The sequence below is a fragment of the Lissotriton vulgaris genome, chromosome 4_1 (genome assembly GCF_964263255.1).
Source record: "Lissotriton vulgaris chromosome 4_1, aLisVul1.2, whole genome shotgun sequence".
Lineage (NCBI taxonomy): Eukaryota > Metazoa > Chordata > Amphibia > Caudata > Salamandridae > Lissotriton > Lissotriton vulgaris.
In genome coordinates this window covers 4296445-4321994 of record NC_141691.1, presented here as the reverse complement: position 1 = coordinate 4321994, position 25550 = coordinate 4296445, and positions in this window count along the sequence as shown.

The following is a 25550-nucleotide window of genomic DNA, read 5'->3' as shown; positions in this document are numbered from 1 at the left end:
AACAAATATGTTTTATTTATAATTCATTATATATGTTTATGACATGTAATTTTTATTATTATTGTAAGAAGACATTCGTATATTTACTTTACATTTTTATAGTAGACTTTTTGCTATTATTGCCAGGTATTCTAATCCTCTAGTTGTAGGGTATAATGTGACTTGACTTTGAAGTAGTCGGAACATTTGTTGGGTTTGTTTAGTGAGTTTTGGACCTATTTGTGACACTGATTGTTCCATTCTTAGTTCCTGATAGCTTTGCTCTTTTTTCAAAGCTTCTAGAAGGTTATGGAATGTGGGTTTGCCTCGGTTTGTAGTTGCTTGGAAAGCATTATGCCACCCTTCAACACTGTTGTTGGTTTTAGCCTCTTGGTTTAAAGTACTGAGATAGACATTCCACCAAGGGATTTGGAATTTGGGCTGGTGTCGATGTCCTGATCTGTGCAACCTTCCCACCCAAGTGTCTTCAAAATAGTCTAGCAATGGTGTTAGTTTGTCCTCATTCCTCTTATAGTATGCGCTGTCAATTAATAAATTGTAATGTTCTGCAACATCTGTAACAGGGACGTAGGCCAGGGCTATTAACTTTTTAACTTGATAGGCAAAGGTGCTATCTGTAGAGTATAGTATACTTAAAGTAGATTTTTGGAGATGCCTCCATATACTCTGATTAAAATGATAATAGCAACCCTGGATTGCTGTGTGGGGAAATGTTCTCAAAATGCTATTAATCATAGCTAATTCGAAATCAATAATTATTTTTTCGGGAAAATAATTATTGATTTCCGTTTTGAGAACATTTAAAATTTCGGTGTAAGTTGTTTGCTGTTTGTTGGGTAGCAAACAGTAAATGAAAGGTATGTTAGAATGATGGTATAAACCGTGGATGGAATACAGTTTGTAAAAAGGTTTTGGGCAGGGTTTAAATGTTCCATCCATCATCCATTGGGGACACTGTTGGATTTTTCGTAAATTACTTGCAGCTGCAAACATAATTATTCTGTTTGTACTGCTTTCATTATCAAAAAGAATACATTTATCTTTATTGTGTGTGATGGCCATTTCGGGAGAAATAATAATTTCCTCAAAACAAGTTGGGTTGGGTTGGGTTGTGCTAGTGAGTCGTTTAGTGCGTGCAATTGTGCGTTTCATCAATAGAGGGTAGTTGACCTGAAGCATGGGCAGGGATTTTTACCAGTTCTTCTTTAAGGATTTGTGTGGTGGGTTTGTCACTTTGTGTGCTAGCACTTTTAATACTTTCTAAAGCATCTCTAATTTCAATTTCTGTGACATTTGGGGAATGATTATGTTCTCTAGTAAATAGCACATTAGTTTCCTCAGTAGTGGCCCTCCCATAACATTTGTTGGAGTAATATTTTGTACACTTCCAAAAAACCTTTCTACCACTTTGTCTCTCCTGTTTGTACACATAACCCATGTAGCATAATAGTAATTTATTTTTCTGAGACATGACAAATTCTGCACCTTCAGTCATTTTGATTTACTTGTTCTAGGAAAGAGTAGAAAGAAACAAAATCAGAACACATTTTTTTACTTTTGTGGTGCTAACATCATTATTGATGCATTTATACTTACAGTTAATCAAAGTAGTAGTCACAGAAGCAGAAATGTCTTTTCAATGATGTTCTTGTATGTATGTCTTTATTTGCTGTTGGTATGAAAATATAGAAAAGCAACGTTAATGTTTACATATAACAAACGTATTTCCTACTCAAAAGCAGTTGTCATTTTTGCCTACTAGTGCATTTGATGTAAACATTACATATACTTACTTGTTTAAATAGTAGAATAGTAGTAATTGCTGGAGTACATCAATTTAGTACAGGTATGATCTGTAGAGTAGATAGAAGAAATAAAAGCAAAATATTATAATTTTAATACTGAACCGTTTGGAAATGTAACAGATTTAAACGTATACTAACTTCTAAATATGTCGTTTTCTTTGTTGTAGGTAGAATAGCTGTATGATGTATTCTGAATATCTGTAGAGGAAATATAAAATAGATAACATGTTGTTAAGGACATAGTCTGTGTTATTTTCGGCAGTTTTAGAGAAATGACAAGTATACTTACATTTTTTACAAGGCTATTCTTGTATATTGGTATATTTTGTGTAGGATGTTTTCATATGATATGTAGAATAGATGTATGATGTTTTCTGAATATCTGTAGAGGCAATTCAAAATATATAACATGGTGTTAAGAATATAGTTAGCGTTTTTTGTGCCCACTTTTTAGCAAATTACAATTATACTTACATTTTTCAGAAGGGTATTCTTGTGTTTTGGTACAGTTGATGTTGGATCTTTCAAATGATCTATAGGGAAGATGTAAAAACCAAGATATGTTGTTTAAAAATGTGCATTAATGAAATTGGCAGTTTTATAACAAACACATCTATACTTACATGTGTAATTTGTGTAGTTTTATCGTTTTTGCTGTAGAAATAGCACAATTTCAGGATATCTGTAAATATAATGTTTTTAAAAATTAAATACTCTTGTAAATTAGTGTTTAAAAACAGCAGTTGTTGTGTAACAGAGAATTATTATATACTTACTATCTGATTTTGCACGTGAAGAAATATGACCATCTAATAGGATTTGTGTTGGAGTAGTTTCTATCAGAAAAGTAGGAAGACATGAAAATAAAATAAGTGTAAGACTTAGGAGATGTAAGGAAAATAGTGCACTTCTAATTTAGTTTTCTACAAAAATGCTGTGTTACTTACTTGATTAATTAGCTAGTGATCTGGATCTTTAAAGATGTTTATTCTGCAACAAAATCTTCAAAGTGTTGGCATCTACTTTCCAGAGAGGTAGCAGCAACAAATGGTAGAATGCATGTATCCCTTTTATAGTATATGTGTTATGTGTGCTTTGATTTGATTGGTTGTAGGATGTAAGGAAGCATAGTATAGGCTAGTTTGAATTTTTTTAAGTTAATTGGAGTGTTTGTTGATGTGAGAATGGTGGTATGTGGTCATTCCCGCATTAAAGCAGGTTCGTGTTTAAATGAAATATATTTATATGTGAAAATAAGTAATGAAAATGTTAGTTAAATGCAAAGAATAGTAGAAAATGATAAAATGCATGTAATAGAATGTATAGCAAATGTGGATTAATAGTAATTTTATGTAAGTAACAGGTATTATATGTGAAATGTATTTTTTAGTGAGAAATGACTTTTATTGATGATAAAGATGGTATTTTAGAAAGAAAAGTGTACAAACATGAACTCGATATTTTTTTTTACGATATTGTGGTAGTCTATATTTTTGTAGTCGATATTTTTGTAGTGTTAAGGCTAATTTCATGTCCAACGATATATTTGTAGTCGATATTTACTTAAGCGATATTTATGTATTCGATATAGTTAGTACTCGATATTTTTTACTCGATATTTTTGTAGTTTGTGTAATAAGTATAGTAAGTCGATATTTTTGTCGTCGATAATTTGTCAACTATATTTTGGTAAGTCGATAATGTGCCCGTCGATAATATTTCAGTGATCCAGGGTATAAGAATAGCCCTGGGGCATTTGCAGCACATTTCATGTCACATGTCAGTGTTGCACGACATAGATCCAGATGCGTTCTCTTACGTTGATGATATTTATCTGACGGACGATGGATGGACGATGGACTTATTCTACATCTTGTCAGAGTTGACAATATTATTTTGTCCTTTGCCAACTAAGGATACAAGTTTAATTTAGCAAAGTCACACATCTCTCATTTGGAGGTGCTCTTTTTGGGCTATGAGCTCAATAATGAAGGAAAGGGGTTAACCCCCCACTTTTTGGAGAAAAGTGCACAATTGCAACCCCCTTCTACACTGAAGAAACTTCACTCTTTGCTGTGATTTTTAAACTTCAGGAAGACATACACTCCTGATTATGCCCAGTGTATCAAGACACTTTATGCGTTGATACAGCCCACATTTTCTTCTGCCAGCAGGCTTGAGGAGCATACCTTCATTTTAAATTCTTTGCAATCTGACTTGCTTGCAACTAACTACTTGTTGACATGTGATAACACTACAAACCTGGTAACACGTATTGTTTCAGGGACAGTGGATTTCACTTACTTAACATTCAATGAGGAAGACACAATACTAATGCATACAAATCACATTCATACACTGCAGCGTAAATGCATTTCTGCACTGTTGGAAATATTTTGACGCGGTGCAGATAGCGTTTCTGAACGAACGCTCATTGGCACAAGGTAAACGCATTCCTATGGCCACGCCCTTCCCTGCTTTGGAAGCCATGACTAAGGCAAGTGTACGTAACTCGAAAGCACTACAACCACGTTGGATACAATGGGCTACTTGTTTGACATCGGCTGATATCACGTTTATCTTTGATCCTGCACTTCAAACACAGGAGTTTTCACAGTATGAAGACATTCATCTTCCTCCCTTATCTCTGCTTCCTTTACACGAGTACGTTATTTATATCAGTGGCTTGGCTCAACCAGTCACGGTTTCCAAACACGCTTATTTGGCAGCTTGCGCTAATGTTGCTGGCTTGATCGTGAATAGAGAGTTTAAGTCTTCCACAGTGCACACTCAGGCCCTTGGAGAGTGTATGGCGCAATTGGTGGATCTGTGTGCTCTTGTTCTTGCTCTTGAGTTTGCAGGTCCACATGTGAAAACTCTTATTGTATGCAATTCTTATTACTGTGTTCAATCTTACAATTACAGCTTATTCTTTTGGTCTCAAAATGACTATTGGGATTCTAAAGGCAGAACGATTAAACATAAAACGGTTTGGGTTCGAGTGGCAGATCTTAAACAGCATCTGCCCCTTTCACAGGTTTTCATACTCTTGGCCATCAGCGTGTGGGAACACACGCTCTTGGTAATTCTTTGACTGATGTAGCGGCCAAATCTGCAGTAGCCATGTGTTCCGTAGCAGCAGTTACAAGATCCATAACTAAAATAGATAATGATATCTTGGCTGCAGTAGCTGCAACAAGGGATGGAGGAACCTATCCTCAGGGTTTCCCTGCGAAATACTCTTATCATATTAATCCTGAACAGGTTGCTTATGCCTTGATTCCTTCAGTTGGAGATCGGATGATTCCCAACTTGGACTGCACACCTGCTTTGATCAAAGCTGCACATGAGGGCATGGCGTCTGCACATGCAGGTGTGTAGGCGACAGTCTCAATTCTGCAGCAACTTTACTGGTGTTGTGGTTTATACGAACATACCCGTAATTATTTACTTTCCTGTGACATTTGTCAGCAAATCAAGCCGTCTAAGGTCACACGCCCACCACAAACACAGCTGTGTATTTCTAATCAATCTTTTGGCTGTATTTATCTTGATCTCTGCAGTCCTCTGTCTTCTGATACTGCATATAAATATATATGTGTTGCAATTGATTTATACACTGGATTACTTTGGGTTTGGCCACAATGCAGTGCTGTTGCTCATAATGTCATCAGGGATTTGCGTGTCTTCGTCTGGATGTTTGCCTGTGGCACCTTCCATTCTGACCAAGGTCTAGCATTCGTCTCTAAGGCGTACAAGGATGCAACTAAGTCAATGGGGATGGTGGTGCAGTTTTTTGTCCCCATACAGGCATAAGGGCAATTTAATTGTGGAGAGAATGAACCGTGACTTAAAGCATTCCTCGACAGCTAGCCTTAGGTACTGGCAGGAACTGGCTGGCCCACTTGAATGGGGTTCATCGTGCACTTAATAATCTCCAGAGAAGATCTCTGGGTGGACGCACCCAATACAAAATGGTCATTGACATTCAGATGTTTGTGCCATACCTTGATGGTCTAGACGTTGTGGCGGCTGCTGCAACCTTTGATGTAGATAATCATTCTACTGTTTTACAGGATCAACAAAAGACATACGACATCTATGCTACTGAACATTCACCCTCTTCAACTGATGCAGTACTACTGATTCCAGTTGCAGATTGACTTTCAAAAGTCGAAGATCAGGTACTAGAAAAGCTGGAGAATAAAAAAGAATTTGATCCCCCTTATCATCCACCGGTGACAGTGTTTGGAATGAAGGGTACTCGTACAGTCATTTTACCACTTTTACCTGGCCACAAAGATAACAGATACATATCAGTGGACAATGTCAAGTTACACCATGTGGCAGATTCTGAATAGTTTCACACCTGCATTTTTGTGCAACCCAATTTCATTTAATCCACTGACTTCATCATCTTCTCTTGGTCCACATGTGGCTAAGAATGTTATGCACAATGTAAATGATCTTTCACCTTTCTGACCTCTCTTTTCCACTTTGGATGTCGAGTACACATACCATGCTGATGAGTCCATGAGTGAGATGCTGACCAGTCCTTGAGAACATCAGGCAGACCCTGAACTTCCACTTCTGACTGCTCTACCTGCGAGTGGCTACTATGGAGATTATGCCAGCCACTCTTCTGGCTCATCCTCTTTAACATCCAGTTTGGCAGTCCCACCGATTAATTTAATTGTTGTGTTCTCTTAGTTCAAAAAGATTTACCTGGTCCCTCCTTGCACCTACATTTGGTTGGTGCTTATAATAATTTTCCTTTTTATGTCAATTGGTTTCGTGACAGTTTTCTTTTTGCTCATCAGCGGTTATTACTTGCAGGAACGCTCTGTTGTAAACTTGGTCAATGGTATTCTGACCCCTCACACATCGCCCCATATCATTAAACTTGACTAGGCACTTGTGAACATTTCCGATTTCCCAGTTGCGGTTGGCATTTTGTGGGACCAAGTGGCCTTCAAAATCCACGGTCCAACCGAGGTCCTTAGAGTACCATACGTGTTTTGCATGTCATTAGGGGATGTGGTTACACGGGACATGCATTCTTACGATTGGGATGTGCAAGCAGTGCATGCATTATTTTTAGAAATAAAATATTATAATGCTTTTGATGCTGAAGATTTGTAATAAAAGTCTGCCAATTATGGGGATTTGTTATGTTATCAACATTATGGGCATAATATTTTACACAATACTAAGACGCCCTGACCTGTTTTTAATTATACACAATAGGAACATTGTCTTACTCCCGTAGAGGTAGTTCTAAAACTCTGAGAGATACGTTTTTTGCAGATTATCACATGTATAATCCGGGATCATATTTTTTCAAACTTCCATTGTCTTCTTAGTTCAAATTTATGTTAATACACACTAAATTGTTTTACGCACACTTGTTTAGATCTAAATCGGCTGAAGAGGGTTATGATCACTGGAAAGAGACTGTTGATTTAAAATAAATCTGGGGCACAAAACCTGGCAGGTTCAAGGAACTGAGACTTTACATTGTGCCTGCCTGATCCCAGCTCAAATTCTGTTTTGAAATAAAACAGTGTACCAAAGCACTTGTTTTGGCCTGGCCACAGTAAAAAATGTGAATACCCCATCCATTACATCTTTCGTGGAATATCTTGATAGGCCTGGGCGGTAAATTCCATTCCGCTTGCAGAATTTCCAGAATTTGGGTAATTTCACGATCCCCGGAGAATGCGGAATTGCCAAGAATTCAGCAATCCGCCGCTTCGTGGAATTTTTTGCTTGTTCGTGCTTTCAAAATGCGTGTTCGTAAGATATTTCCTCCCCCCCCCCAGCATGCAAACAGAAAAAAAGCACCTCGAAGGGGCGGAACAAGCAATTCTGCGTGTTCGCGGAACTCCTGCTCATGGAGATTTCTTTCCATTTCACAGAGCTTTGTGAAGCGTGACTACGTAAATTCAGCCCACCCCTAATCTTGATTGGCACTCTCATACAAATGATACTGTTTAAGCACTGCAAGCTTTATTTCGCAATGACACTTTCAATGTCTCTGAAATTGATTTTTCAAGGTGGTTGGTATGGCAAACAAATACAAATGCATGCCAGTTAAGTTTTTGTAATGTTAAACATGATTGCATTTAGACTGGACCCGATCCTCGTTATCCTTTACACATTCTGTTACCACTTGTGGTAAATTATGCCAACAATGGTTGGAACAATCCACGTTGACATCAGTGAAACACTCTTGTGGCATGAAATTAATTTGGCTGATTTCATCTTAGGACCTAGGCATCCTACATCTAAGAGATTGCTTTATACTACTTACGATGAAATTTGCAAACTTTTGCAGATTGAAGCTTCTCATCGTCTGCGCCAAATTGATTAAGCTAATTTAGAAAAGTTCCTTGCTGTAGGAGACAATAGTTTCAACACATTTTCCTCACGTATTTATACGTTGGATAATATTGTTTCATCTGTTATTGATATTGTTCAAAGTAATGTATCCGTATTATATCATGGTCAAAATCAGTTAAGATCAGATATGCAATTTGCTTGGACTTTACTAACACTAAAAATGGGAAAAGTGCCCTGTGATTATTTGAATGTCACTGCTTTGTTTTTGCCATTTAATTTAACTGATAAACAGAGAGTTATGTGCATGAGAGATGCTACATATACACTTTTTGCATATTTAACAATTGGAGCCCTTGCTGTTCTCGGTAGCGGAAACGGACTCTGTTCTTTTGTAAATTCATGGGGTTATCTCTCTCCCCTTTTCACTGTTTCAATTTAAATCATGCAAGACATATTTTCCGATTGACCGGTTTGAACCACTAGATAGTACATATCTGCATGAACTGTGGTCCCTACCTTTCACTCACAGATGTCAGAGGGTGGGTAAGGACATTTTTCTGACAGGGGAGGACTGCGATTCTATAGTTGGCCATTCACTTATTTGCAAACATGTTTAATTGCACAGCGCTTGTGATGTTTCGGTGCCTACTCTGGCCTGTTTATTGAAAGGGACTGCAGTATCATCAAAAATTATTGCTTTTACATTGCTTACAAATGGCAATTATCATATTTTGACCAACTAAGACAGCTGTGGTTTCCCATTGCATAATTGTTGGAGCAATGTTCTCTTTCTGCCCCTGCATGGGAGTCTAGAAAGTTCAATTTGGCTTTCCATTCTGACTTTGAAAAAACAGATTTCAACAAATTGAGCCTGCTCAAAGCACTGTTATTCCAGCAAGAGGTGGCTCTCACTTCCGCCCGAGAGACCTTCAAGTTACAGGTGTCTAGGGCTTCTAGAAAGATACAGTCCCTTGTGAACACAAACCTCCCATACCACGGAGCTTATACACCAAATATTCAATGCGCCTGACACCAAAGGCCTCGCATATGTTTTTAAACATGTGGGCTCTGGCCTTGTGACTTCTTTTAAGATGATATTTGGATCCCAGCCTTTATTCATTCTATTTTTTCCAGCATATTTGGAATGTTCCCCTTAGTTTTGGCATTAGGTGCTACAATCGTGCTTCTCCTATTCCTACTGTGCAATGGCTTGTTCATCTTGTGGCAATGCACAGACCCGGCCAGTTGCAGCTGTTCTGTGTTCACATTCAAGAAAGTTTGGGATGCTTGCCATTAGCAATGATCGGCATCAGTTATGAATTAACTTTTAGTTTTGCCTACTTTACTTGCGTAAAACCAGTCTACGACTGTCCGTGATGCCCCTTCTATAGGAAAATTACGTTTTTTTGAAGTTTGAAGTTTATTTTATTATGCTTGATTAATTAAAACCATTGCATACAAAAAATAAAAATATCTTACAATTATTGAAAGAACAAAAATTAAAAAGAATCCCAACTTTTTGTCAGCAACGGTAATTAAAATGATTAATACATTTTTTACGATACGGTAAAAAAGTGCACATTCTGTACGTTAATCGTGTTGACTGGTAATATTGTTTTGACTGTGTCTGTTCTTAAAGAGATTCTGTCAGTTCTTATAGTGAATAGTCATTAGGCGTTTCGGTGCAGTGTTTCAATCTTTTTGCAGTTAAGTAAGGATATTTAATTAGCCGGCAATTTAGCTGGACCAGCTCAGAGTTAAAACACAACATTTCCGCTTTTCTGCACAATCTAACTCCATACTGTTTGAACGCTGGCTTTAACAGGGTGATCCTTATATTTTTTTAGCATGTTACAGGTGGATATGATGTGAATTACGTCCTCGACACTGCTGCTGCATAATAGGCAAAGCTGGACTCCTCCCTTTCTCTCCCAAAGTGACATAAATTGATTAAAGGGCCCATGCCCCAGCCGGAGTTTAAAATGTTTTCCTTGATGTTAGTTTTTGTTCCTGTTTTCAAGTAAAGCTGGGGTTTAAACGTTTTGTATGTGTTTAGGACCGTCCAGCCATGCAATCGTTTGGCTAATGTTTTTGTAATCCTCTATTGTGGATAATAAGCGGTTTACTTTTGTTACTGTTTTTTTAAATGTATAATGATTCGTCGGAGCATTCCACAAGTCTGTTAGACCCAAGTTTATAATACATTCCTGGAGGTAAAGACTTGCTGGTGACTTTCTTGGGTGAGAAAGTTCCATCCAAAGTTGGCCATTCAGGGTTCCTATTCTGTCGCTTTTGTTCTTATGCCAACATTTCACATATGCTCCCATGCGTTCCAAAGACTGTTTTTGTAGCCAAAATTCCAGTCGTATTTGGGCCGGGGAGACCATTCTGGGGAGTTGAAAGATCGCTCAATAAGAGTTGGATATCATATTGTCAAGGGTTGTTGCATCTTTTCCCTTCAGTGCTTCGCTCCGGTAGGTTATCGTTGGCTGCAGTTTAGCTTGCAGAACCCTTAGCAAAGGGTCACATGTTAGATCCGGTAAACACTTCTTTAGGGGCTGTACAACTAGGTAGGTCATTACCCCCTTTCTCTGCAAGTATTCTATTTGCGGTTTTGTTTAATTATTTTGATCCAGTATTACCCCTAGGTATTTGTAGCTTACGGCTTTTTCCAAATGATGTCCGCCAAGAAACCAATTAAGGGGCTTTTTCTTGTGATAATTGACTGCCAGAGGTTGTCGTTTATATAAAATAAACTTCTACTAGGCAATGAAAGGGTGATTAGGCCTAATTGTCCTTTTTCCACAGTCTTTATAAAATGACTTCTCCCATTACATTCTATGGAATTGTAGCAATGCTAACTGTGCTGAGTTTATGCTGCTGGTAGTGGCTTGTATACTGTATTGTAGAGCATGATAGTTAAAATAAACATGTTGAACTATTTACAGTGTGGACAGGTATGAGTGAGTAAACAAAAGAGTATGTCTTGTTCCCGTGATTCCTGAGAGTCCGAAATGTTGTGTTCTGGTTTGTCTAATCATTAGTAGCTCCGTGATATTTATAGTTGAACGAATGAGACACTATAGAGAGTCGGTATTGGCATTCTAGGCACTCATTTGGCAGGATGGTACACCCCTTTACAGTGAGGTTCTGTTTTCCTGTGCATAGTTCTGTATAAGTGTAGCAACTCTGCAACACCTCTAAGTCAAACTCAATTCCCGGAGGATAGTTTAGCTGCATCCATCTTAGGACCTAGGCATCCTACATCTAAGAGATTGCTTTATACTACTTACGATGAAATTTGCAAACTTTTGCAGATTGAAGCTTCTCATCGTCTGCGCCAAATTGATTAAGCTAATTTAGAAAAGTTCCTTGCTGTAGGAGACAATAGTTTCAACACATTTTCCTCACGTATTTATACGTTGGATAATATTGTTTCATCTGTTATTGATATTGTTCAAAGTAATGTATCCGTATTATATCATGGTCAAAATCAGTTAAGATCAGATATGCAATTTGCTTGGACTTTACTAACACTAAAAATGGGAAAAGTGCCCTGTGATTATTTGAATGTCACTGCTTTGTTTTTGCCATTTAATTTAACTGATAAACAGAGAATTATGTCCATGAGAGATGCTACATATACACTTTTGCATATTTAACAATTGGAGCCCTTGCTGTTCTCGGTAGCGGAAACGGACTCTGTTGTTTTGTAAATTCATGGGGTTATCTCTCTCCCCTTTTCACTGTTTCAATTTAAATCATGCAAGACATATTTTCCGATTGACCGGTTTGAACCACTAGATAGTACATATCTGCATGAACTGTGGTCCCTACCTTTCACTCACAGATGTCAGAGGGTGGGTAAGGACATTTTTCTGACAGGGGAGGACTGCGATTCTATAGTTGGCCATTCACTTATTTGCAAACATGTTTCATTGCACAGCGCTTGTGATGTTTCGGTGCCTACTCTGGCCTGTTTATTGAAAGGGACTGCAGTATCATCAAAAATTATTGCTTTTACATTGCTTACAAATGGCAATTATCATATTTTGACCAACTAAGACCGCTGTGGTTTCCCATTGCATAATTGTTGGAGCAATGTTCTCTTTCTGCCCCTGCATGGGAGTCTAGAAAGTTCAATTTGGCTTTCCATTCTGACTTTGAAAAAACAGATTTCAACAAATTGAGCCTGCTCAAAGCACTGTTATTCCAGCAAGAGGTGGCTCTCACTTCCGCCCGAGAGACCTTCAAGTTACAGGTGTCTAGGGCTTCTAGAGAGATACAGTCCCTTGTGAACACAAACCTCCCACACCACGGAGCTTATACACCAAATATTCAATGCGTCTGACACCAAAGGCCTCGCATATGTTTTTAAACATGTGGGCTCTGGCCTTGTGACTTCTTTTAAGATGATATTTGGATCCCAGCCTTTATTCATTCTATTTTTTCCAGCATATTTGGAATGTTCCCCTTAGTTTTGGCATTAGGTGCTACAATCGTGCTTCTCCTATTCCTACTGTGCAATGGCTTGTTCATCTTGTGGCAATGGACAGACCCGGCCAGTTGCAGCTGTTCTGTGTTCACATTCAATAAAGTTTGGGATGCTTGCCATTAGCAATGATCGGCATCAGTTATGAATTAACTTTTAGTTTTGCCTACTTTACTTGCGTTAAACCAGTCTACGACTGTCCGTGATGCCCCTTCTATAGGAAAATTACGTTTTTTTGAAGTTTGAAGTTTATTTTATTATGCTTGATTATTTAAAACCATTGCATACAAAAAATAAAAATATCTTACAATTATTGAAAGAACAAAAATTAAAAAGAATCCCAACTTTTTGTCAGCAACGGTAATTAAAATGATTAATACATTTTTTACGATACGTTAAAAAAGTGCACATTCTGTACGTTAATCGTGTTGACTGGTAATATTGTTTTGACTGTGTCTGTTCTTAAAGAGATTCTGTCAGTTCTTATAGTGAATAGTCATTAGGCGTTTCGGTGCAGTGTTTCAATCTTTTTGCAGTTAAGTAAGGATATTTAATTAGCCGGCAATTTAGCTGGACCAGCTCAGAGTTGAAACAACATTTCCGCTTTTCTGCACAATCTAACTCCATACTGTTTGAACGCTGGCTTTAACAGGGTGATCCTTATATTTTTTTAGCATGTTACAGGTGGATATGATGTGAATTACGTCCTCGACACTGCTGCTGCATAATAGGCAAAGCTGGACTCCTCCCTTTCTCTCCCAAAGTGACATAAATTGATTAAAGGGCCCAGGCCCCAGCCGGAGTTTTAAAATGTTTTCCTTGATGTTAGTTTTTGTTCCTGTTTTCAAGTAAAGCTGGGGTTTAAACATTTTGTATGTGTTTAGGACCGTCCAGCCATGCAATCGTTTGGCTAATGTTTTTGTAATCCTCTATTGTGGATAATAAGCGGTTTACTTTTGTTACTGTTTTTTTAAATGTATAATGATTCGTCGGAGCGTTCCACACGTCTGTTAGACCCAAGTTTATAATACATTCCTGGAGGTAAAGACTTGCTGGTGATTTTCTTTGGTGAGAAAGTTCCATCCAAAGTTGGCCATTCAGGGTTCCTATTCTGTCGCTTTTGTTCTTAAGCCAACATTTCACATATGCTCCCATGCGTTCCAAAGACTGTTTTTGTAGCCAAAATTCCAGTCGTATTTGGGCCGGGGAGACCATTCTGGGGAGTTGAAAGATCGCTCGATAAGAGTTGGATATCATATTGTCAAGGGTTGTTGCATCTTTTCCCTTCAGTGCTTCGCTCCGGTAGGTTATCGTTGGCTGCAGTTTAGCTTGCAGAACCCTTAGCAAAGGGTCAAATGTCAGATCCGGTAAACACTTCTTTAGGGGCTGTACAACTAGGTAGGTCATTACCCCCTTTCTCTGCAAGTATTCTATTTGCGGTTTTGTTTAATTATTTTGATCCAGTATTACCCCTAGGTATTTGTAGCTTACGGCTTGTTCCAAATGATGTCCGCCAAGAAACCAATTAAGGGGCTTTTTCTTGTGATAATTGACTGCCAGAGGTTGTCGTTTATATAAAATAAACTTCTACTAGCCAAGGAAAGGGTGATTAGGCCTAATTGTCCTTTTTCCACAGTCTTTATAAAATGACTTCTCCCATTACATTCTATGGAATTGTAGCAATGCTAACTGTGCTGAGTTTATGCTGCTGGTAGTGGCTTGTATACTGTATTGTAGAGCATGATAGTTAAAATAAACATGTTGAACTATTTACATTGTGGACAGGTATGAGTGAGTAAACAAAAGAGTATGTCTTGTTCCCGTGATTCCTGAGAGTCCGAAATGTTGTGTTCTAGTTTGTCTAATCATTAGTAGCTCCGTGATATTTATAGTTGAACGAATGAGACACTATAGAGAGTCGGTATTGGCATTCTAGGCACTCATTTGGCAGGATGGTACACCCCTTTACAGTGAGGTTCTGTTTTCCTGTGCATAGTTCTGTATAAGTGTAGCAACTCTGCAACACCTCTAAGTCAAACTCAATTCCCGGAGGATAGTTTAGCTGCATCTATCTTGACCTCTATTCTGTATAACCCCAGTTTCACAAAGAGTTGTATTTGGTTCTCTTGGAATATGACAGGCATCCGGTCAAAGCTGGGCAATTCACATTGGACTTCTTTAATTCATGAATACAATATTGTGTGTCTGCAAGAAACATGGGCAATTGATTATTTTTAAATGGTTTTCGTTCCTAGTGTTTCCAGGCAATACCTTTGAAAGCGGATCGGATGATAGGGGGGTTGAGTATAAATATATCTGTAAACTAGATTGGTCATTATGGTTCCACTACTCATTGTCCAATGCTAATCTGTATCATCACTGCAACTTTCAATTTTCTGCCGGTCAACTTTTATCATAATATATCTCATGGTAGTTTGACCTATGTGATCTAAAATTTAGAGGGGAAGGTATTGTCAAGTCTCACGAGAAGCACAAAAAGAAGCTTTCATTATTATGGGTTGGTGATTTTAGTGTGGGTCTATGTAGCCCTGATGAGTGTAAAATATGTGGAATTTAGATTTTTGAGGGGAGAGCGTTGATGCATTTTAAGCGTGTGCCCTATGGAGAGGCCTTGACCAAAAATCTAATGGGCAGGGATTTGGTTGCTGGTAGTGATTACATATCTTCTGATTTGCCTTTTCTCCCCAATTTAAAAGGTAATGCTCGATTGAGTAATATAGATAATATGCTCTTTTTTTAATTTAGCTCATTTTGTACAGGCCGTAGCAGTGACCACAATCCACTCATAGCAATGTTTAAGAATAATTTAAGGGATGGAAAGAGTCAGGATGGTGGTCATGAGAATGAAAATTTACAGAATAAAGGAGTTAAGGTTCATCAAGAGAAAGTAAATAAAGTGCAGTTTCTGCCTGAGCTGATTCAGGATTCCAAATATATTCACTGCCGTGAGGAAACAAGCATTCTTGTGTAAGCAAGTAAAGGCTTTATTTCCATAAAAACATATGTTAAAAGCACAAACATAAAAACAACAATAGAAACATAGCTTGAGGCCCTTCAGCTCAACAAAATGCAATAAACTATCGCTGTTTCCTTTTTAAAACACAAATTTACACATTTGAGCACATTGTAGTTATCGGGAATTAATACGCTATTGTTACGGGTTACCTTAATAAAGAACCCAGATTTACACATTTAGGTATTATGATTGATAAAAGATTAGAAACTATTATACCATGAAAAACTTTAAGACTAAGATTAAACATTTTCTTTCAGCCTTTTAACTCTAATCAACCAAGCCCAGCTTAGATATTTGGCCAATCCGCTGACACATAATATACTGGTATTCGATGAGAGAATACGCAATGCTACAACGGAATCTCTAGTGCCCAATGCTTTACACAATGGCTTGAACCAATAGCCTCTTGAAGCTCTATAAGCGGGGCAGGCGAACAGAAAGTGTGCCATGGACTCCATTCCTAGAGTGCAACAGGGGCAGGAAGAGGATGTTTGCAATTGGTTTTTCCAGCGCAGAGTAAATCCCCTTATCGGTAGGGTACATATCCTAAATTTAAAATACAATGCCCTATCCAGGGGTTTATGAATAATATCTAGATAGGGCTCGATAAACATAAAATCCTTGATCATTAAGAACCCATTTGAAACACTTCCTAGCTTTGGGTCACAATTGCGCTTACTTGTGATCCATTTCCAATAAAGGTTCTTTAGTACCGCTTTCCTGGAGCTGATCTATTCTCCCAAGACTCACAAAGGCCCAAATCCCACAATAATGATTTAGCATCTTGGAGCCATTTGATTTTCTGCCAGCCCCTAATAGACATCACCTCTGCCAGGCCTTCTGCCTTCCTAGCCAGTTCTGGGACCCGCCATAGCCGAGCCCACAGTAGACGTGGGCGAAGCTTTGCCTGGTCGCTAATGGCATGGCACCCAAGATCCAACAACAGAGGCACAATGGGCGTACTCTGTGGGAGTGCCATTAAATCTCTTAAGAACCTATTTTCAGATACGGACTAATGCTCCATATTGCTAAAGCCCCAACGTTCCGCACCATAGAGGTCCGCGCTTACTCCCCTAGCCCTATATATGTTGATTACTGGACCAATAGCTCTAGTAGAGGCAGAGCGTTCTTGTGTAGTGTCAGGGCTGTCCTTTAATCATCCTCTACCTGAATGTGTCACTAGGATTATAGGTTGGATTATGTAGATGATGTTAATAAGGTCAGACTCTGCTAGGATGATCATTCATGACTGTCTGTCCCTAGATAAATTGGCCTCTAAAGCTTGGCTGGCATATGTCAAGGCAGCTTTTAATTTGAGGCTGTTGTTCTTTTTGTTAACCTCAAAAGTATATGAAGCAAGTACAGGTCCCTAGCTAAGCATGCTTTTTTTTATTTCCAAAAGAGACTTGCATGAAGATATGATGTCAATGTTGGCCAATTAAGGAGCTGCATGGTTTGCAATTGTTTTTACCTGCTTTCCAAAACCCCAGCATGGATTTTATATGACTGAATACACAAAATCCAACTGACTGTTTTAATTCACTTCATTTTTAGTGCCTTTTGCAATGGAAGGTGCATGGTTCGCTGATTTGCAAAAATGACCTTGTGACAATGTTTCACAACAAATCACATTTCATTTTACTCTTTTCTTATACTTTATACACATCTTTTCAGAAATGTTTTCTAGTGGCAGTTTTACAAGAGGCGAGTATCAGAAAACAGCTCTGGTTTACTTGGAACAAGTAGGTTCAGCCACAACTGTCTTAGCCATAGCAATTTATTTTAGATGCTGTTCGTCTGAGAGAAAGAGCATAGGAGCTATGGACCCTATTTTGTTGTACAATTTGCCTAGGATGTTTGACACATTTTCAGCTGCACAAAAATGATTAATGAATTTTTAGAAAGATTTGTGTGAACTGTATGCTATATTTTATGTGTTCTGTCTTTATTTCTGTGTGCTTTTATGGTTGTGATTGGAGACCATATAAGGTGGTCTGACTGACTGACTTGCTATTTTATTAACTAGTCATTAAATGTATTTTAATAATTTGAACCATGTATATATAAATTTGATATTCTTTATTTTAAAAATAAAGGTTTACATAATTATTTTAAAGATTGTGTTTGTAATTATGTTGTATTAAATTACATTTATGTTTAACTTTTGAAAATAATATAAAGTATTATAATATTGGTCTAAGATTTAATGAATTCATTAAAATATTATCATTTTTATATTTTTCCAAAATGTTTTGTTTGTATAATGACTATTTTGATATATTTAATTAAATAACATAATTCATGTTTGTTATCCAACATTATTGTATAATATATATGTATTTTATCTCTTCATTTTTATATTAACTATATAATTCATTCATAATGAATATTGTTTAGCGATATAATGTGCTTAAGGCAATGTGGTATGTTATGTAGTACATAGATTATTTTAGATTAATTAATTATACATATGAATACTATTTTAATATTATGAATGTTTTATTCATATTACCATTTTTAAAAACTACATTAAAATAAATATTAAGTAGGAGTAGTGTAAGATAATGTCACCCTATCACTCTTAAACATCTTCTTTAAAATGGGTTAGAATGGAGTGGGGGCAGCACATTTCAATTCTGTAGTAACCAGCCCCTTCAAACAATGGCTTACTCCTTAAGTGTCATAGACCTTCCCCTAAATGGTTATACTGTAGTAAAAATAGAGCAGCAATACCCATTTGTGTCCAGAACCTTCCCTTACATGGTTTAAAGTGGAACAGGAATAGTACAAGTTACCCCATTAGTCTCCCACAGCTTACCCTAAGTGGTGTAGATTGAAGTGGGGAAAGTAAATGTTATCACATCAGTTTCCAACACCTTCGCCTAAGAAGTGGAGATTGGATTAGGATTATTAAATGTAACACATTTAGGGTGCAACCAATTCCTCATTTGTTTGTAATGGTTCCTTACGACTTTGGATTATTTAGTTAGATTTAAATCGGACCTGTTTTATTTTTGGGAATTTGTTTTCTGTTTTTGGTGGATTCTACTTTGACATTATGGATGTGGACAAATATCTACAACTACAAAATAGCAAGTTGTACTGTATTTTTTCAATAGGAAATATTACATTTTTTATATACATGTATTTGAAGTGTATATTTATTTGGAGTACTATTTAGTGTTGTGTATCGATTTAGATTCCACATGCATTTTTCCTGATTAATTCCCTTATATGGGTATAATTCATATGGCCCTTATATAGGCATAGAAATCCAGTCCTTATTTATGCATAGCCCTTGCTACCCAAATATAGGCATGGCTACTTCTATCCGTTCATCTACGTCACAACGATTTCTTGGATAACCAGACTCTTAAGCATAAGGGACTTCCCCTATGCTTGATATTGATTTCTCCAAGAAACTCATTATTATGCATGAACAACTATTCCTTAGGGGTTCATTCATGACATTCATATGCCCGACTTTACGTCAAAGCTGGCATTCCTAAACACCTTCACTGTATAAATATACCTTCACTTGCAATAGCAATGGACAGTGTGGTTAGGTGCAGTTCGACTACCTACTTGCCAGACGCAGCTCGCTACAGCAAGTGGCGAAGGAAACCGACTCTCCAGCTGACGCACTGACAAAGAAGCTGACATCCTCCTGCTGAGAATCCAGGTCCAGTGTTTCTGACTCCCCTTGCGGGGTGTTGGGAAATCGAGTCCCAAGACAGAGATAACAACGTCTTTCATTCTAAAGGTATGGAGCTGACTAGAACCTAGAAAAACCTTTGGCAATTCTTGGCAGAACTACAACTTATGCAAAGCGCACCTACTTCTTCCCTGGTACTAGACCTTTGGTTAGGTGCATTGGGGTAGGCGTATTTTGGAAGCACCAGTGGAGTATTTTAACCTAGGTTATTTATGTATGTATTTTTACATGCAATAGCAACAGATGAAGCTAATACAGTCTTATTTTATAATTCTATTCTCTCTGTACGCATTATACTTTGCATTCTGTATAACAATTGTAGCAGTTCACCTCTCTTGCATGAGAAACAAGACTGTTTAATAAACCCCTTTTATTTAAACGCCTGTCTTTCTATTTCTGTGCAACCCTGGAGAAAATAAGCATGCACGATTGACCAAGTAAAATAGTTATCTATTGTTTCCACGACTCTGAAGATATTTGTTTCAGTCCTGGAGAAACATAGTTGTCATGTTTATGTGGTTGTCAGAAACAAATCCCTTCTTGTTTACTCGAGAAAGTTTCTAGTGACATCTGAGTTAGTCGGCGCCCACAATTAAGTTTAATATACTCGATAGAGACATACTGACCTCAGTCCTATGTCAAATCTATAGTGTATATTATTCCAATGCGCAGAAACTATTGGGAATATAAGAACTACACTACATGGCGCCCAACGGTTTGGTAAGGCACTAATTTAATGCTACATACTAAAGTATGCTTTTCAGTAGGGCTTTTCTCAGAGACCGCTTTTTTCCGTAAAATACTCCAGTAGAGGTCTGGAGTGGGTAAAAGGATAATATCCGCCAAAGCTGAGTAGGACGAAAATCCTATATATTAGTTGTTGGTTTGTTCAACGTTGAAGGATACAGTGTTCCAAAATATTGTGTACCTTATCTTTTTTCCTTGAAACTTGCTCTGCAATTTTTCATTAAACAATGTCGAATAATGGCAACAACACCGAAACCGGTGGAGCTGCGGCTGATCCAGCCGATGCAGCTTTCAACATCACTGATTTCCAAGAAACCAACGAGGATGCTATAAGCATTCCGCTAAATTTAAGGAAAGCCATCACTATAAAATGTATAAAACATGGCCTAAAATCGAGAGGGGGTAGGGCAGTTTTTGTGACAGAGGCACATGAATATCACCAGACAGAGGTTTTATATTCTTGGATAATCTTCCCTGAGGCAATTCCAGTAACACATGTGTTTCACTTCTACAAAGATGAACCACCAGAGGAATAGATTCCTTTTAAGGATAAAGAAATTCCACTCACATACCAGGAGCATGAGCTCTGGTGAGGTGCCCTAAAACATTTAAATCACATTAACAGGCTTGGCCCACTAGGTAGACGAGGAACAACATGGGTGGCTCTTGCCAGCTACACACCTGGCCCTGACATTGAAACAATGTCAAACAATGAATTACTAAGTAATATACACATTTAATAGAATTATTCAGTGAAACTGTCTGAAAGTCTTGAAAAGGTCTTTACTAAAAATACTCCTACATCCTCTAAAAAGAAGTGGGAAAATAGCAAACAAACTTCTAAAGAGAAGCATTCTCAATCCAGAGGTAGGTCTCCTCAACAGGAGCCCTCCGAAAGGAGGTATAACCAGAGGAATAGGGATAATTTGAGAAAACCTGAAAGATATCAAGACACTGATACACGTTCCTCTCATACCTTTTAGTCTTCGTCACAGAAATCCGAAAGAAGAGGACTGTCAGAAATCAAAGAAGAATGCGTGAAGGCCAAAAACGATCAACAGGTTCAGAAAAACAAGGCATCTCAATTCACCAAAAAGAAGGTACCAGATCTATAAATCAGACATGCCGAGGATCTTGAGGACACAACTCAAGAACAGAGAATGGGCTCAGACAATGTTTAACAGAACGGCAGAAGTCACCATAGCTCGCCAGAACCTGAAGGATCATCTGAAAACAGTTGAATTGAATAATTTCATTCAAGTTGAAAGTGCCAGGGTTAGTTCTCCAAATAGATTATACGTAATAACACTCCGGATGGAGGGAGACATACCAAGAAAAGTGAAATCACTCTTTTGGGAGCGACTTTCTAAGGGTTATGACATTCTTCTAGCTGAAAAAAACTGGCCACCACAATTTGTCAGGGAGTGCCCACATGGCAAATAAATCATTATGCCAGCCTTCTCTAATCATGTTCCAATTAATTTAAAGTATACATATGCCAGGAAATGGGCGGTTGTCAAAGCTCCTGCATTAAACAAAAATGTAGGATGGTATGAGGACACGCCTAACCATAAAATCCAACTGAAAAATTAACCATCTGCACAAAGGCAGTGGCCAGTTAGGCAAGAAGCTAAAAAACAGGTCAGGGACATATTAGATCAACGTGAATACCAGGGAGTGATTGAAACATGCACCTCGTCAATGAACAATCCTTTGTTTCCTGTCTCCAAACCAGAAAAAACATGTTGTCTAGTATTGGATTACATACATCTAAATTTCTGTTGCGAAACATTTGCTGTGAAAAAATGCACACGGTACAGCATTAATATATAAAATTTTGTGTAAAAAATATATAACCACATTGGATAGTTCTAACGGTTTCTTCTGTCAAAACATTGCACCAGAATGTAGGTATTTGACTGCTTTCTCAATTATGGGGACACAGCAACACTTCTGTCATCTCCCACAGGGATTCAGGAACAGTCCTGGGTTATTCTCAGCAAGAGTAACAGAGTTACTACAAACTTATGATGATGAAGAATTATCATATGTAGATGACATCTATCTGACAGATGAAGACTTGGCTAGGCACTTGAACAGAGAGAAGGCCATTATACTTGGATTCGCATCTGAGGGTTATAAATTCAATTTAAAAAATCTAGAATTGCTCATCTCAACGTCCTATTTCTAGGATATAAGTTATCAAGTGAAGGTAAAAGCCTGGCAGCAAACTTTCTAAAGAAATATGCACTGCTTCAACCTCCAAAAACACTGAAAAACTAACAGTCGATTCTAGGATTCTTAAACTTTTAAAGAATTTACATTCTAAACTACGCAGAAAGGGTTAAACGTCTATACAAATTAAGCAAACCTGATTTTAAAACAGTAAATTAGACACAAAAACACACAGAAATTTTGTGTTCACTCTAAACAGGCATGCTAGCAACTAAACATTTTCAAACAAGCGTAAACGTACGCAACTTAGTGATCCCAATCATTCCGGGTCAATGCAGATTCACATACTTAACTTTTAATGAAGGTGAAAAGGTACCAATAGCTTAAAAATAACATTTGTATACACAAGCAGAAAAGAAATTCACTTCAACTGAAAAAATTCTGACAGCTGTTCAAACCGCTATAGCAAAAGAAAGAGCCCTCGCACAGGGAAAACACATATGGTCGTAACTCCTGTACCTGCCTTAGAAGCAGTGACAGAAGTAAGCATACCTAATTCTAAAGCTTTACATCCGAGATGGATACAATGGGTTAATTATCTTGCTGCAACTTATGTTGAATACGTTTTTGATCCTTATTTAATAACACAAGCATTTCTACAATACGAATATGAATGTCCTCTGCCTACTGAAATTCTGCCTCTTGACTAGTATGAATGTATAATTAGGGCTCCCGGTTCTATGGTATTTATTTTTTTCCCAATTCCGTCTGTATTTATCCATATTTATTTTTAAAGCATTTTTTCTGTATTTATCAACATTTATTTTTGCCACAAGAAAAAGACGACGGTACAGCTAGTATTTTTCCACATTTATTTAAATTGACAATGCACACATGCGCTCAGGTGTTATTGGTTAACACTATACATTCATCTGAAAACTTTGCCATTTGCAAAATGTCCCAAATATGCTTGTGGGCATCACACATAGGAGGCGGGAACTACGTTGTATAGTGAGGGGCAAGTAGCACATAACATAGCGCCACAACAGAGTCAAGGCTAAGCTTAGATTTTTCCAGACAGAACTCGACGAGCGCAGCTCCAGTTCAAAAATGAATTTATTAGACTGGATAGTAAATACACCTTTTAGGATTGGGTGCCACTTCGAGTAACTTCATGTCAGCAGTGCAGAGAAACTGTTTGCAGCTTGTTCTTACCAAACATAATAAACAGTAACTGCAAGAGGTTATTCGAAGAGGAAAACCTGGCCTTCGGCTTGGGAACCAGCGAGGTTAAAAGGAATAAAAAATGAATTTAGGTCCCCACCAGAACCTTAATATTGTGGCACACTATCACGTTGTGCAGGTTACAAGATGCACTCTGCTGGAGCAGGAAGGTTACACACAAACCACAAAGCAGGGGCGACTAGATGGTCCGGGGTTTCTGACTCCTGACGCTGGGTGAGGGACAGGGAAGGATATTGGTTTGGTTGGGTACCTGGTCGTCTCAGCTCAATGGCACGGAGGAGGCTCGAGTGATCAACTAATGCTAAGACATTGGCACATTTTCTTTACACCGAGGGACTTTGACTGTGCTGAGAGGTGGGCGTCTGCTAAGCGGGTTCTCTGTTTTGGTTAGTCAATAAATGTACCATAGACATTACTGAAATCTATTGAGAGATTCTGAATTGTTCCCCAGGCACACGTTGGGGTCTAGCAGGGTAAGGACTTAACACTCCCCCCCTGCACCGCTGGGACTGCGGGGGCCTGGGTTACCCTCTGGCTATCACTTTTCCCTAAGTTCTCAATAGCTGCTCATGTGCAATGTGTTTTTTTTTTGGATGGTGCTGGAGGCCTCATACGGTCTTATTATCTATGATCTTGATTGGGAAGGGGGGCTGGAAGTTTCTTTCTTTAGTGTATCTTTCGATTTCTGTAGTGCATCTTCTCTGTCTTCAGTGCATCTTGTCTTATTTTAGTGCTTTCCCCAGCACAGGTAATGTGGTTATGGTGAGGTTAAAGCCAACTGGCATTGTTCCCCAAACCAGGGAGCGTTCATAAATCACATGCAGTTGAAACCTCACATGGCGCCTGTACTCGATGACATTATCAGATAGCATTTGTTCAACAAAGCCTCATTAACATGTAAATGGTCTTTCAAAGACCTGTGAACTACTCAGGTGCGGCTGGCAGCTCTGTGTGTGCCCGGGCTGGCACCTCTTAACCCTCTGAAGAGGGGGAGACACCAGACAGCAGCACAGCAAAATTTACTAGTATTTTCCCATTTTTATATATAAATACAGATAAAGGAAAACTTGTTTTCCGTCTGTATTTATATGTAAAAATCCATAAAAACGGAAAACCGGGAGCCCTATGTATAATTTATACTGACGGATCAGCTCATCCCGCTACAGGGGGAAACAAGTGTGTAGTGCAGCGTACGCGATCGTTAAAGGTCGCTGGCACAATGGCAAATTTAGACCAATGGTCACTAAAACTCATTCCTTAGGAGATTGAACAGCTCAGCGACCTAAACTACAAGCCTTCAAGATGGCAGTGGCACCCGAAAAATACAGATCACGAATTTCCCACACTGATAGTGTGCGATTCGTATTATTGTGTTCAATCTTACAATGAATACTTGCAATACTGGATTCAAAACGGTTAATAAAATGCAAAAGGTGGCACAATCAAACATAAACTGCTTTGGGAACAAGTAGTTCCGTTACGACAAGGACTAAAAACATTCACGTGATAGATACGCTGAGTCATCAAGGTGATGGCGTTCATGTTGAAGGGAATTCATTGGCTGATGAAACCTCGAAGGCAGATGTGTAAAAGGCTTCCATAGCTGCAATCACTCGTTCAAAAATGAAAATAGACAGCAAAATAATGCTGGCTGTCAATGCAACAAGCAAAGGCAGTGGTACTATGTTAATTAAAGGGTTTCCACTCAAATACTCATTTATAACTGTAGTGAACAATGTTCCATTTGCTCGAATCCCTGGAGTGGAGATAGGGTCATTGCAAATGTGGAACATAGATTAGGACTAATCCTAGCAGCACATGAAGGGCTCGCCTCTGCACATTGTTTACTCTACAATAGCGTTATTAAAACAGAGATACTGGTGGCCTTTCATTAGGAAACAAACCAGAAATTTTGTTTTGGAATGTGAAATATGCCAAAAGATGAAAGTCTCTACTGTGAAACGTCCTGTGCAGATACCCCTGTTAATTTCA